Raw genomic sequence first — 15,074 nt, forward strand, 5'->3', positions numbered from 1 at the left:
TCAAGAGCAAGTGCATCCTCCGTCTGCTTTCTTTTTTCCTACAGAGATATATTTTGGAATAATTAAAGGAAAGCAATATCTGAACATTCCTTCTTTCTGCTACAGTCCAAGATCTATAAGCAAACACAGCTGACTTGTTGGTCCTAACTAGTATTGTCTGAATGCTTTGCTCAAATGCCTTATTAGATTCTCTTTCCAAGCCCGAGCTCACTTTTCTTTATGTCTTTTGATTATTAGAGAGGCAGATGAGGTCAAAAGTTTCCAAGAGTGACTGCTTAGATCTCAAAGAAACCAATTCAAATCCATGACAGTTAAAATAGACAGTGCTCAATTCGAAAGGCTCATGCTCTCCACGTGTCAGTCACAGAAAAGGGTCCCTTTCCCATTCCCTACTATGAATCCTCATTTTCTGAGCCTGCCCAGCTGGCACAGCAGGCTCCCAGCCAGACCCCATTCTCATGCCATACGCTGCAGGAGATCCAGGGCAAGGGGCTTGTCAGCTCTCGAGTGAACGTTGCCTCCCAACAAACCTGAAAAGGCTGATTTGGTCACCATTTGTCTCTCCCTTCTCTGTGGGGCGAACAAATTAACCTGAGACTTGAGGCTCACTGGCAGAGCTCAGCTTCTGTGCAGTCTCAGGAAATACGGCCATTGCCATCTTCGCTGAGAAACACCCAACGGCTCAAATTTACTCGGTGTAAGTTTGGTATCCATGCATTTAAGCCAAGCATGCCAACATTATGCATTCATTTGGCCCTTGAGGCCTCCTCATTCATAAAAAGAAAAAACAGATGCCTGGCTACCCAATTGGTCTAATTATTTAAAGACATTTCTGATGCTGGCAACTGCTACAGCATATATAATTCAGCCTCCGTACCTTTCTCAAACACAGGACAAACGCATCAGTGTATTTTATATAAGCCTTCCAGAACATTGGTTATTTTATTTACCTGAGGTCAATTTAGATGTAAGTGCTTTAAGCAGCTAAAGCCAAACAATGTTAACCCCTAGTTGCCTTGCCCTCCCAATTACACTTTTAACTTTCTACTGTGTTCTCCCCATGCCTTGTTTTCTTCATGTATAAATGGTTTTCAAGCACAGATTACCTTAAGTATACTAATGCATAAGTTAATATTTTATTTAACATCGCTTGAGAGATGTAGAATTTGAACTCCACTGCCACTTGTTAGGGGTGTGCTGGTTTTGGTTGGGAAGGAGTTAATTCTCTTCACAGTAGCTAGTATGGGGCTAGGGTTTGGATTTGCGCTGGAAACAGTGTTGATAACACAGGGATGTTTTCGTTACTGCTGAGCAGTGCTTACACAGAGTCGAGGCCTTTTCTGCTTCTCATCTCATCCCACCAGCGAGTAGGCTGGGAGTGCACAAGACGCTGGGAGGGGTCACAGCTGGGACAGCTGACTCCAGCTGACCAAAGGGATATTCCACACTGTGTGACATCATGTTCAGCATATAAAGCTGGGAGAAGAAGAAGGAAGGGGGGGATTTTCAGAGTGATGGCGTTTGTCTTCCCAAGTAATCATCAGGTATGATGGAGCCCTACTGTCCTGGAGATGGACTGTGTCCTGTATCCTTCACACCTGCCTGCCCATGGGAGAGGTGAATGAATTCCTTGATTTGCTTTGCTTATGTGTGCAGCTTTTGCTTTTCCTATTAAATTGCCTTTATCTCAACCCACAAGTTTTCTCACTTTTACCCTTCCAATTCTCTCTCCCATCCCACCAGGGGAGAGTGAGCGAACGACAGTGTGGGGCTTAGTTGCTGGCTGGGGTTAAACCACGACAAGGAGTTAGCACTAACAAGTGGAGCCACACTATCTTTGAACAGAGCCAGCACGGCCAGGCTGTGCACAACATCTTGGAGTGTTATAACTTGGAGAATATTCTGCTCTCTGATTCCTGTGTTAGTACATAGTGGAAAAGACTTGAGGGTAATTGCTTGAAAGGAGAAAACTTGCTTCGTTCTGTTGAAGCACTTGGATGGGATTAGATGTGACATAGCTATGTGTGATCTTGCAGAAATCATTTAATTTATCTGTGCTTTCTGTCCTTATATGCAGAGTCAGGACTTTATAGTACGGCTTACTAAGCCTGCAGTGGTCACCTGAGAAGATACATTCAACAATTTCTGTGTAACGATCACAGGCCAGTTAACTCAGCCCTGAATTGCTTTGATTCCTTATACGTCTCCTACTCGCAACCTGGAGAGCAAATGATCTCATAGTTTTAGAAGCATGGCCACAGCTCCACGCCAGAAGAGCAGCGTGTACCTTGGGTCCCACAAGTGGGACAAAGAGCCAGTGCATCAGAGGCTCTGTGCTTTCTTCTTAAAAATTTCCCAGCCAAATTTCAGATTTCTCTAAAATTTCACAGGCATAGTTTGCTCTGTAACATACACGAAGATGGTTTTATTTGCATATATCTACACTGGTGGACCCATGAGTCCCTCCTGAGTGTTGGGGAGATGAGCATGGTGGGTTGTACTGCAGAAGACATCTCCTCCACAGAATGTGTATACCCATCATTGCCTTGCACAGACTACGGCCTCTGAAGCCACTATCCTTTGCTCTCACTTAGATGTTGACCTATGTGAGCCTTCCATGTAGTAAAACCTTTCACTTTTCTTCTTTCTACAAAAGTGTGTCCCGTTCATGGAAATCACTACAGAAAGGCCAGCTATGATCAAAAGATCACGGGCCAGCTCAGTAATGAACTTGGTCTGAATTTGGAAACCTGAGTCCCAAACTACATCCTGTCCCTGATGATGCTTAAATGGTTGTATATGGTCACATCGTTGCCTGCCTTCAGCTCAGGGGCCATACCGTTTGGTGACCGTCAAACCAGAACAGGTGGATTTATTTGCCATTGCCAAATAGGTGAGGTTTCCCCTATTTCATTTATCTGTGCATCACTGCACGCAGTAGGGAGGCACGAGGGATCTTACAGTTTTGTGTTGGCTGAAACATGTAAGCCCACTAGTTATATTATAAACAAAAGCTTTGTTAAAAAATGTTGAAGTTAGGTTTGTAACGAGGATTAGATTAACTGACGTGAGCTTCCCTTTAGTGAAGTCAGATTTTCAGCTGATACCCGATATGGCCTTTACCTAGCTGTTACTCAAAGCAATGTTTTTTAAAACAAAAACTGTATACCTTAAAAATTCTGCATGACAGATGATCTCAAAATGAAGATTCGTTCAAGGAACTGTGGCTAAGATCCATCAGCAAGTGTCTGGTCTTCCAGGTGTGCTGCTAACCCTGTTTGAAAACACCGAATCTCCTTACTGAGTCTTGGCCAGATTATCTCCTCTGTCCACGCTGACATTGCTTACACACATCTTACCGTATCTCTCTTTCTGCTGTTTTATCTTCCAGAGTGTAGATAAACTCTGAGTAGATCACAATCCAATACAGTCACTACATTTTCCTCAAAAATGAAGAACCTTCTCAAACTCTTTGGAAACAAAGTATTTTGACTAGCTGGTCTTGTTCGTTAGCGGCTTCATTAAGACTTTCAGAGGACAGGTTAGAGGTCTGCATTCCTTTGCTTTCAGGCTTCATATTACAGTGGAAAAGAAGCTACTCCACATGTCAGTGGTACCCACTTGGAAATGAATAGAGCAGTGATTTTGGTAAAACATTTTACTGAGGAGAGTTACTGAGCTGCTGCTGCTGTGGTGGAGTGTGGCTGTAACATGCATCAGCTTTACCTACTAGCTGTGTATGTGTATATATGTATATGCGCATATCTATGTTATGCAGTAGTAAAGACTGTCTCTTGACATTTGTCACCTACTCGAAGTGTGCATTCGTACATTTAATAATATTTTCAATGGATCCTGGTAAATCCTGCTTTAACTAACAAGCAAATGAATAATACAATACAATAAAACTTAAAAACTACCACCACAAACAGTACTATCACTTAGCAGAAAGCTAAAGTGGCAGGGTCTGACTAGAAGCGATGGTGGGAGACATGAATATACACAGATATGGAGCATTTGTCCATCCCCTAGACAATCACGTTCAGTACCTATTGTCTTCAATTGATGGCTTCTTGACTGCACAGTCAGCTCTTCTGTGAACAGATCTTATCCTGTGGCAAATCCCAGCACTGACGTGGAGCCACACAACGTGGTTCACCTCTTGCTCCCACATTTTGTGTTGCCAGCTCTTGGGTGGCTGGAAATTGCTTCTGTCAGGAAAGAGCACAGGCGGCTGCACTCAGAAATGTTGTGATAAAAAGAGACAGCCAGTGCCCTCCTCAGTGTTTTGTTTTGATACTCTTCAGCTCTCCATTACACATGATAATGAGAGGCTGAATACCCTGGATAATGGCAAACCTGGATAGCTTCTATTTTTCTGCCCACTCAGTGTTTCTGATCACGGTTCGCGGGATGCTCATTTCCAGCTTGCCGGGTTAGCTCACAGGCAGCGATGCAGAAAAGTGCCAGCCCACTGGCAGCACCCTTGACCCCAAGCCCCGAGCAGAGCCAGCTAGGTTGGGACAGCTCAGGTGGGAGCAGCGTGGACAGGACTGCACCAGTGCTGGGTTTCTGGAAGCAATAGAGCTGTGTTCACACACCACTGCATTTGAGCTGAGTCCTGCCAGGTCCATGCTGGCTCTTTGCCCTTGATACAATTTACCCACAAATTAGATAATTCGTCCATGGAAAATGAGAAATGGATCTATCAGCTATTCCTCTTGTAAAACTACCACCCTGCAGCAGCAACGGTGAAGCAAGACCTCGGTATTGGCACTGTCACTGTTGCTTTGATGCCTTTCTGACTACTTTCAGCATGTCTACGGCTGCATTCCTCAGTGAGCTGAGGCAGGTACCAGAAGCTGAACCTTAGGAGAACTTTTTGCCTGTGCTAGTTATCCCGATCGTCTGCTACTTCTGGCATCTCAGCTCCATCACTCAGCGCTAGTCCAGCTATTTCTACGCAGTCCTGTCATGTGCTCTGCCGGCACAGCCTGAGCCTTTGCCGTCCGACCATGTCTTAGTTTGCTAGAAGCTCAGTCTTCAGTACTCTCACTCCCACTGGTTTGAGATCAAGAGGCTTCTTTGATAACTCACTAACCTGAGACTTTAAAGTCATACAGACAACTCAACGTGTACACAGATGCCCGTGGATTTCTGAAAATAATCTACTTGAGTGGAAAATAAGTAGCTAAATACAAGATAAGGTCTGTGACCAAAGATTTTGGAGTATTTCTATCAGCATCTGCAGGTAAGAAGTTGTTATGGGAACGTCAGCCTTCCACAAGCGCTGGGAAGTGACACAGAGCCGTAGCCACTTAGCTGCAAAACCCTGATATTTAGATATTTGACCCCTAGCGCGTATGTGACACTAAACTTCCAGTCCTGAGGTCCTAGTCCTTTTGCCCATGATTATCTGAATAAATAAACCTCACAAAGCCCTATGAAAAGGGTGAGGATATTCTGAAAGTGTTAACTTGAATAAATAAGACTTTTCTGGGGGGCGTTCGGTAGATCTTCTAGGTAGATCTGCTAACAGATTTGCTGTCTGGAGAGGCTTTCTGCCAGTCCACTGCATTCTGCCTCACAAGCAATTACTATGGCAAGCTGAACTTCTGTATTAAGAGAATCAAATAAATGATGGATCATTATACCTCAGTAACACAGTTGAGACTTCTTGATAAACCTTTGTTCTTGTAGTGTTTATTGATATACTGAGCTATTATATGGTCTCCGTAAGTACTGGAGTAGACATTCACAAATAATAGGTATAACCACTTTCACTTAAACGTATTTACAAGATTGTTAGATCAGAAGTAGCTAGAAACTACATGCCTTTTCAATATGTCCTTTGAACTCTATCTCCGGTATTTATTCTATATTTTAATATGCAACTATTCACCATTAATGATCTTAGGTAAAACAATGTATGTTCACTCATACTTATTGCCTATACACTTCTGAATACTTAGGTGGAATTGCAGATTATGGTTTGCATTCCAGCATCCTGGAATATGATACCATTCCTTTCTGTGATAATCTTGTAAATGCTGTGATCTTGATTGTCTCAATCATTTTTTCTTCTTAAATTTACCCAAGAATTTTAGGAGATATACATACAGGTACCTTAAAAAATTAGTCATTTTGTATCTATCTCGTTTGACCACATGACATGTAATGATTGCCGGTTTAGAAGTCTTTGAGAGCATTTTATTAAATTCCCACACCCAACTTCATCAGAAAGAAGTCCATGATAACCCTCATTTCACGCTTCTACTTCTCTGTGCCCAGACTCACAGACTTGTTTTGTCACTAATCCTCCAATTTCAGGGAAACTGTTGAGGAAATACGATGCTGGTTCACATGAGGCATCACAGCCTGTCTCGTCAAAAACTATTTTTCCTCTTTAAATTTGACTCACACCTAACTAATCTGGTACTTACAATCTTTAGAGCTGTGTAGTTTACTCCTGGCTACTAGTTGTAGTCCTTTTACCACAGTGCTGAACCACACAGGGAGGCTGAAAAAAATTCAGCCAAAACATCAGTCGAATAAAGCTTTGCTTCCCAAAAGAGAAAAACTTGACAAATCTGACAGGCTAGTGCAAAAGGAGCAAGGAAATCCCTACCAAAAATATGTGGGAGGGAACATATATTTAAAATAGGACCGCCTAATTCGGCTGCTAAATCAATGTAAGGAGCTCTGTATGTCTGTATGTGCTGGAGGGAGAGGGAGAGACAGAGGGAGGGAGACACAGAGAGGGAGAGGAGAGAAGAGAAGAGGGAGGGAGGGAGAGCAATGTGCCTTTCACAGAGCTGGGAGCTTGATGGGAATGTTTGATTAGCTCCTCTCTGAAAGAGAAAAGGTGTCCAGGCCTCCTTCCGCTGCCTGCCTCTCCTTCTGTAGAATAATGTTGGCTGGAGTTTGGGGTACAGAAAAGCTTGGAAAAAATAGCACTTTCATACTGTGTGGAGAAAAGGAATAAAAAGTTGCACATCTCAAGCAAGGTAAATCTGATGTCATTTTTCTGCTTATATTTATTTATGGGGGAGAGAGGGGAGTTGCTTTTTTGCCTGTTGATAATAGTTAAATATTTTCACTCCTAAGAAACTGTAGGGATGTAATTTTTTGTTTAGCATTCCAGCTGTGTGCATAGGATCAAAGACCTAAGGAGATGAAGACATAGATGTAGAATGAAACTGCACTTTAAATTATATGTACTTCATTAAGTATTTATGAAAGCATTAAACTCCCACTGTTAAGGTGGACACATATACTGACTGCCTGAATGGCAAGAGCTTAACTATTTGATAAAGAATGGTGTATGTTAGTCACACACCTATAGACAGATACATACCTACTGTTCAAATAGTGTGTCATAGGTAATGCAACTTGTTCCCTAGGTTTAAAATGGGTTTGCTCTCAAGACTTTTTCTTTGCCTCTTTAATCAATATAGGAAAGTGTGTGTAGTATCATTAATTAGCACTACCTGACACCAGGGAATACTAATCTCCAAGATACAGAATGGAAAATGGTAATATTACAGGGATATGTATTTGTGTGGTGTGAACTCCCTTGCTAGATGGCTAGATACAGATGTATGAACAGTACAGTAGCCTAGACTCTATATATCCTTTTGTGCTGAGTGCTTGTTTTGCTGGTGAGGCTCCAAAAATGAATAGCATTGTCAAGCCTGCCACAGCCGTTCAGCTCTCTGTGGAGAGATTAGAGTCTCGATAAGTCTCTTCAAAATGTGATTTCTCTCAGACTAGTACGAACATGAACCAAATGCCCCGAGCAAACTTTCAACCCTAGTTAATATTTTGTTCCTAGAGTTTATGGGAACTACGCCACATCCAGAGCAAACAAGGAACTGCAGATTACAGAGGCAGATCCTCCTTGGAGCACACTCCTTTTCCTCTAACCCCTCCAAAATTTAAGCAAAACACCAAAACCAATTAAACATACACAGAGAAAAAGCAGTTTAGATGGCTTTTAACATACATTTGACTGAGAACAGCAATGGAGTCATATGTTTATAGCTTGAATTTTACCATATACATCCTAAAGTTAAAAACACCTTGTATTTGACTACACTTAGAGAATATCTATGTTTTTCTGTGTCTGTAGTACAATGTTCTTCAGACTTTATTCTGTTCATCGCTTGAATGACACTCACGGCTGTAAGACTGGTCTTTGAATTTCAGAGATGCAAAGAAAGTTCAAGGAAAAATAACTACATTACACACACACACACATTACTTTTGGAATATTAAATTAGTATCTTATTTTAAACAGATTGATTTTGCTTACATTTTTCATCTAATCCTTCAAGTTGCTGGGGTTGTTCTCACTGGGATGACAGAAGAGACTTCCTGTCTCTCTGTTATTCAAGAAATATTTTTTTAAAAAAGAAACCTTGACTGTCTTGCCAATATAATTGAATATTGCTTTGTGTTACCACCTGTAGTAGGAATGTTATGTTCTTAACTTGCTTACTACTTTATGTAAGACACTTCTTTCCCTGGTAGTATTCTTACACGAGTTACAACTGGCTAGTTGAACCAAGTAGTTTTACTAGCTAAGCCAGGTTTCCTCACACTTAGGATGCAAGAAAGCTACCCTGTGTAGACTCTATGATGTCCTTTAAGAATGAGATCCTACCAAAGTCTTTCCTTTAGTGGAGACATTAACAAAGTGTTTCCCCCTTCACCCAGCTACTTACTTTCACAGAAGTAGTAGGAAATTAATTTTTACACCTCCCTTTGTCAAACTTGATTAAATGGAATATTTCTAAAAGAACACTGCCTGAGACACAGTGTGAATGTAGAAGCTGGGAAAACAGGCTAATTATTTTATGTGAAACAACAGAATTAATTATTATTTCTGGCCATTGTTTTTTAGAAAACATTGCTAAAAATAAACCTGAAGTTTACATAACAATGGCATCAAAGATTTGACTGTACCTGGTCTACCTGGAGAATTTTTAACTTTTGCTTTTCACCCCTGAGCCACAAAGAAAGCTCTAGAAAGACAATACTGCCCAGCAGCTTAACACACTAACCCAAGGTTCAGGATATGCATCTTCAAGTCTTCCTTTTGTCAAAAGTCTCTTAAATGATGACAGGTAAGTCATTTAGGGGACCTGGCTGAAATGAGCAATAAAAGTGATAGCTCAGTTTACTGTCTGCAGCTGTGACTATATTCTTCCTCTGGTGTCTTGAGGCTAAACACATGAGAAGAAAATGCTGGGGTACTCATAGACATGAACTCCTCATTCAGAGGGGTTGGAAAGGGCAGTGCCAGACCAGTGGGGTGCATGTTGGTCCATTGCCATGGGATGCAATCTTTTGTGGATGGGTGGTGAAAAGCAATAGTCCAGAACTTCCTGACAGCCCTGAGGGTTGTTCTGGCCCTCTGAAGCTCTTGAGTCTACCAGGATTCCTCCAGCATGCTGCAGCATCAGCTGAGGTTTAGATCTCCCATTCAGAGCTCAGAAACTGAACACTTAACAGATAGTAAGTCCTTCCTTCTGGAAGTCCATCCATCATACAGGTCTGGTTTGTTTGTTTGTTTGTTTTTAAGGAGAGAAAAATAATAGCCATAGTATGTGTTGTATGTAAAGTCAGGGAGGATGCAGCTACAGCAGTCAGAGGTCTACCCTCCTCACCTTTCTCCAGTGGAGTGGTTTTTAAGGCCAGAGTCAGGGAGAGAGATAGGTGCTTAACACCTACTTAGAGCACTTCAATTCTTCTTTTGAACTTGCCGGGCACAAGGAGCCCCCTTGTCCCAGCGCTGGCCTGGGGTGCCTGTGCTACAGCTCAGCTGGGACCTGGGACAATGCAGCCCCTGTTCTGGGCCCGGCTGTCACACAGAGACTATAATTATCTCTCTTCTAATGACCATCCAGGCAAGATAACAGTTTTTATGCTATGTTTAGAAAACAATGTCTTACTACAAATTGACGGTTCAGTCGCCTGTAAAAGAGTCTCTCTAACAGTCCTGGTGCAGCTGCTATTCTTTTGCATTCCGGTTCCTTTATTTGCTGCACGTTTCACACTTGGAATACTTGGGTGAATGCTGCACGGGCAGTGTGGCCTCCCCCTGCCTCACAAGAAGCTCAGAGAGGTGCAAAAGTGCCCAGAAAACTTGTAACAGTTTAAATTTTCTCTCTGCTAGTAAATTAAACTCTGCCTGTCTGGCTCACAACAGCTGCATCACACTTGTGAACTCTTTCAGCCCCTGACCCAAAGGGGCTGCGGGCACTGCTGCCGGTGCTACGGCAGGGAGCGGCGGGACTGCCTTTTACTGACTCCTGATAATGCCCTGCGGAAAGCAAGCTGCCGCAAAAAGTGGGATGTGAAGGGACTTGCTGCAGATAAAACGGGAGCATGTATTACTGATGAGCTTTTCTTCCAGTGCTGTGGCCCACAGACAAGTCGGGGATCTACTGAAATTACATAGGCTCCTAAGGCATCTATGGGGTAGCTATACTGGCCAGCTGAGCTTGCAGCCTGTGTGGATATATCTGACCCTTGCAAACACTGGGAGGTATCAGAAGCGGGCAGTCGTGACAGCACAGCACTCATGGATTAGCTACTTGAGTATTTGATCTTGGCTCTGCAAACAATTTACACCAAACTCTGCTGGGGCAGCTGTACATTAGTGGTGTCTGAGGGCTGCCCCCACAACCTCTGCTGGTGCTGTGCCAGCAGAGCAGCAGGGCACACTGTCTCTTTCTGCAGCCCGCTCACCCTCACCTCTCTTGCCACCTTCTCTGAGCTGGCATCTCTGATCTCCCCTGCAGCAGGACATGGCTGGGTCACCTTGGGCTGCCTTTTTGCAGCAAATGAGTCCTGGGAAAAAAAAAAAAAAATAACATGTTGCTCAGAAAGAAAATTTCCCACTGAGTTGGAACCAGCAATATTTCTCATGAAACTGTATTTTAATTAAAAAAATGACACCATCTGCAGCTTTTGCTTTCCCTTTTGAAGTAGAGCACTCGAATCTATAGCTCATATCCCAAATTGGAAACACATTTTCACTTAGAGGAGTATTTATAACCACCTCTGATTCATTCAAGTCATCTAGGTTTAAGCAGTTCTTAACCTGACAAGTCTTACTGTCATGACTGAACTGGCTGTCTAGCACCCATTAAGTCCATCCTACCTTTGCTTTATATCCAGAGCTGCAGAGCGCATTAAGAAATCAGTGGCATATTAAGAACACAATTTGTGTCAGTTATCCTTCATTTGTCTCATTCTACAGGACATTCCATAGGCACAGATATAAAAAATACTTTCAAGATTAACTTGCATTTGCAAACTGATTTTCAGCCTGTCACCCTACAAAATAGCTTTGTAAATGGAACACATGTAACACAGCAGCCAACAGTCTCTCAGCTGGTTTCATATGAAAAAAAAAAAAAAAGCATAATTGCCAAGTGACAGTTTTACATGTGCCAAAATTTCTGGAAAATTTCTGAATGATTTTGTGTGGCTTCTTGCAGTCCTTTAATGTCCCTACCAGGATAAGTTGGGGATTTCCAGCACCTCCAGGCTAGTACATAAAACTATGGAAATTTTTACCTCTCCAAAATCACTTGTTTACAGGGAAGTTTGAACGCAGCCGCCTCTGTGACTCTCAATCTCCCTGCCAGGTTCCTTTAAAGATTCAGAAGGCTCCATTCTTTTTATTTTCTCCAAATATGTAGTTTACCCTAGAGTCTGTAGAACAAGGGTGAGACATAGAGGAAAGCTGGCAGTAGCACTGTGTATCCTGGCCCTGGTCACCTTCAGTGAGCCAGAGTTACGAAAGGGTAATGGCTTCATGACTCCAGGGGCTATTTTCACAGCTGAGGATGATGGGACCCTGTCCTGCTCACCTTGATGGGAGCCCATCTTTCTCTTCTCTCTTGCAATTCATCTGCAGCACTCCAACATTTTGTTCTCCTGGGTTTGGTAGAAGAAATTTTTGGACATGAAGCATATGAAGAAAGAGTGGCTGTTCAGAAATGAGGCTAAATGGGAAGGAGAAGAGTGTCCAGATGAGAAAGAGGAAAGATTAGAGAAGTTTAGAGTAGTTGCAATGGAACAACTTGGTACAAATGGGATTGCTTGCAAGGTCCAATACAGGCATCACACAAGTCAGACAAGTCTTCTTTCACCCTGCTTCAGGGAAAGTCTTTCTACCAAACTGCATCTCAAAATATGTGGTAATTTGAGATGTAAAGTCTCAAGCTTCCATGGTCTACATCTTCTATTCTCAATGTTGAAATCTGTGTGTAGAAAGAAATACATGTTAGGCAATAATTAGATTTGAATTAGAAGCTGATATGGTAATCTCCTAAAGCCAAGTTCAGAACAAACTTCCTGAGCTTAGAAGTGGATTATGCAATAATGAGGTCTGCAGGCTCGGTTTTGTTTTAAAAACAAAAGATCTTGAATTACACGTTTCTGCTCCCAGTCCATGTGATAAGCACAGTTTTCCTTTGTGATCCTGGGATGTCAGAAACAGAATCCTGTGATTCATCTCTATGCCAAAACAGCATGTTTTAAAAGCTTCTAATATGCAAAATTAGTAAATCCGTGTCAGCCTGGTCCTGAAACACATTTCTCAACAATTTCTGGCTGCATGTACACTGTCACAGTATCCAAGACCAGGCTTTGGAGGCCTCTTTCTCTGACAGCATGTTTTCTAGCTCTTCAAGTCCTCTCCAGGGCGCTCAGATATTGAGGGATGTAGTTTTGGAAGCACAGCCATCCCTCATGCTGTCTGCATGACACGTATGTTAGAAAGCCCACTCCTGCCAGTTGCCAAGGGCTGCCAACACACATACCATAAGGCTGCACAGCTTGGTCCACACTATGTCAGGTCTCTCACCAGCACCTCCACCAAGAGCATATCTTCAGAAACCCAGCACTATCCATAATAGCCTCATTTAAAATGCTGGCAGCCTTGCAAACACATAGCTTGCTTTCATCCCAAAAGCAGCATGAAGTCCCGAGATGTCTTCTGTAGTCATTAAAAAATGGAAACAGCCACAGGTCTACAGTTTTCAAATGGCTCCCCACAACAGCCATGTCTGGTGAGAGACCTCAGCTTGAATGTGCCTGTTGGGTTACAGGAGGGCTGCTGACCAGCACCAGGCAGGAGGGATACAACTGACACAGCCTGTAGCAAAGCCAAAGCAGCAATGACTACGAGCTGGAGAGGTCAGCTTGCTGCAGTAACAAGACATAAGGCTCCATCCTTGCTGCAGCCTTTCACCACGAGACCTTGAGGAGCAGGACTCACCTCTGACGCAGGAGGAGACAGGACAGACTTCCAAATCCAAAGATGTCTCTGGAGGTGACAGCAGAGAAGTATCCAGCTTATCCACAGAAGTATTGGTAGACTGCCTAAAGACTAGACTAGACTAAAGACTAGCCTTTGATGTTCTCTGTGAGGAGTATGAGAAAGAACAGACCTAGTGAGTGGCCTTAGGAGCCCCTCATGGCTCAGACCAGCAGGACACAAATGCCACCTCCAGTAGGAGATTCAGAGGTGCCTTTTGCACCTGGCTCCCACTACAGCTCATGCATACCCTCTGAGCATCAAGGTGGCACCTCTACATCCCATGCCTAAGGACAAAGGGAGCCTGGGCTCCACCTGCAGGGCATGAGGCAGGGTGGCCAAACACAGTGTCTGGGGATGTGGGGTCGGGCATCCAGCCCCTTGGCAGCTGACCCTGCAAGGAGGCAAAGGATTTGGAGGTCTCAGCAAAGCAGCTCAAGAAGATGACTAAGGGCCGTAAGGAGTTTTGGGGCTGTTTTCTGATTTGCCTTTTGTAGCAGCCTCCTTTGCAGCACGGGTTGATCTTTCTAAACTAAAGGTATTGGAGAGATATCTGAGAGATCTGGAGGGAAAGGTTCCCAAGCAGGAATAATGCAGTCAGTCAGGAAGAAATAATATTTTTCGAAAAGCACAAAATATATAAAGGTAAAAAGTTAAGCAGTGCAAGGAGCATGAGACTATCATTTTTACAGACAACTATAATGCAAAATTAAAATTACTTTCTTAAATTTGTTTCACTGGTTTCCACCACAGAAGCAGTTTTCAGCCTAGCTTTTCGAAATGCTTTCTAGAGCTTTCCCGGTGCTTCCTGATTTGCTGAGTATATTCTGTGTAAGATACTTCCTCTATCAAGTCATCATTACTAGACATTGATGAATTTCATCAAATAAGGTCTTACTGCCTTATTTCAAACCAGTGCCACAGGCCAGGGTAGCTCCAGATCATTTTTTTAAATTACATGTATTTTCTGAATCCTTATCCAACCAATTCATGGCTTTGGCATGAGGTATCAGCAGTCATACTGACTGCAAGAGATACTGAATTGATAAAAGATTTTCTGTGAGATGTTGCACAAATTCACTAGCATGCTTAAGGATCAGTTTTGCTTTTGACCTAGGCATATAACTCACTTTTGTAGTAAAGGGACACATGTAGCTTTAATAAGCAGAGCCTAAATGTCCTAAAGTTTCTCTAAATTTCTGCTTCTGGGTTTCTACCAAAATAAAAAAGGTGTCTAGTTTTGTTTGAACATGTTACAGAAATTCCAGAAACCATTCCCAGGGTGATGTGCAGTTTCTTCAGTGCCTTTAACACAAATTCTTCAGTTTTAGACCAAATATGTACCTTCGGGGGAATTCTGACACACTACGATAATTCTTAGTTTGCAGGCAGCACAATAGCATGGTTAGTCAGTGCTCTTTTCATTGTGCATCCAACCTGAGAAACCGTGTATTGCACTTTAAAAAGTCACTTTGACTCATTAAAACCATTTGTTGGAAATAGAAAATGGTGCATTTTCTATGAAGTGAAAGAAACGTGGCCATGAATCTCATGCCACAAAGCTAGCACAGCCCTCAGGCACTGCTGAATTGCAGATTCCTGGGGAAATGGCAGTGTCAGGGATTGATGGTACCTAGCTGGGGTCTGACTGATGCTAAGCAGAAGTAGTTAAATTAGAAAAAGGAAATAAGTTCTCTGCAACAGCGAGCAAGCTCCAGCGTGCAGAGGGAACATGGGC

The sequence above is a fragment of the Tauraco erythrolophus genome, chromosome 2 (genome assembly GCF_009769465.1).
Source record: "Tauraco erythrolophus isolate bTauEry1 chromosome 2, bTauEry1.pri, whole genome shotgun sequence".
In the NCBI taxonomy this organism is placed as follows: Eukaryota; Metazoa; Chordata; class Aves; order Musophagiformes; family Musophagidae; genus Tauraco; species Tauraco erythrolophus.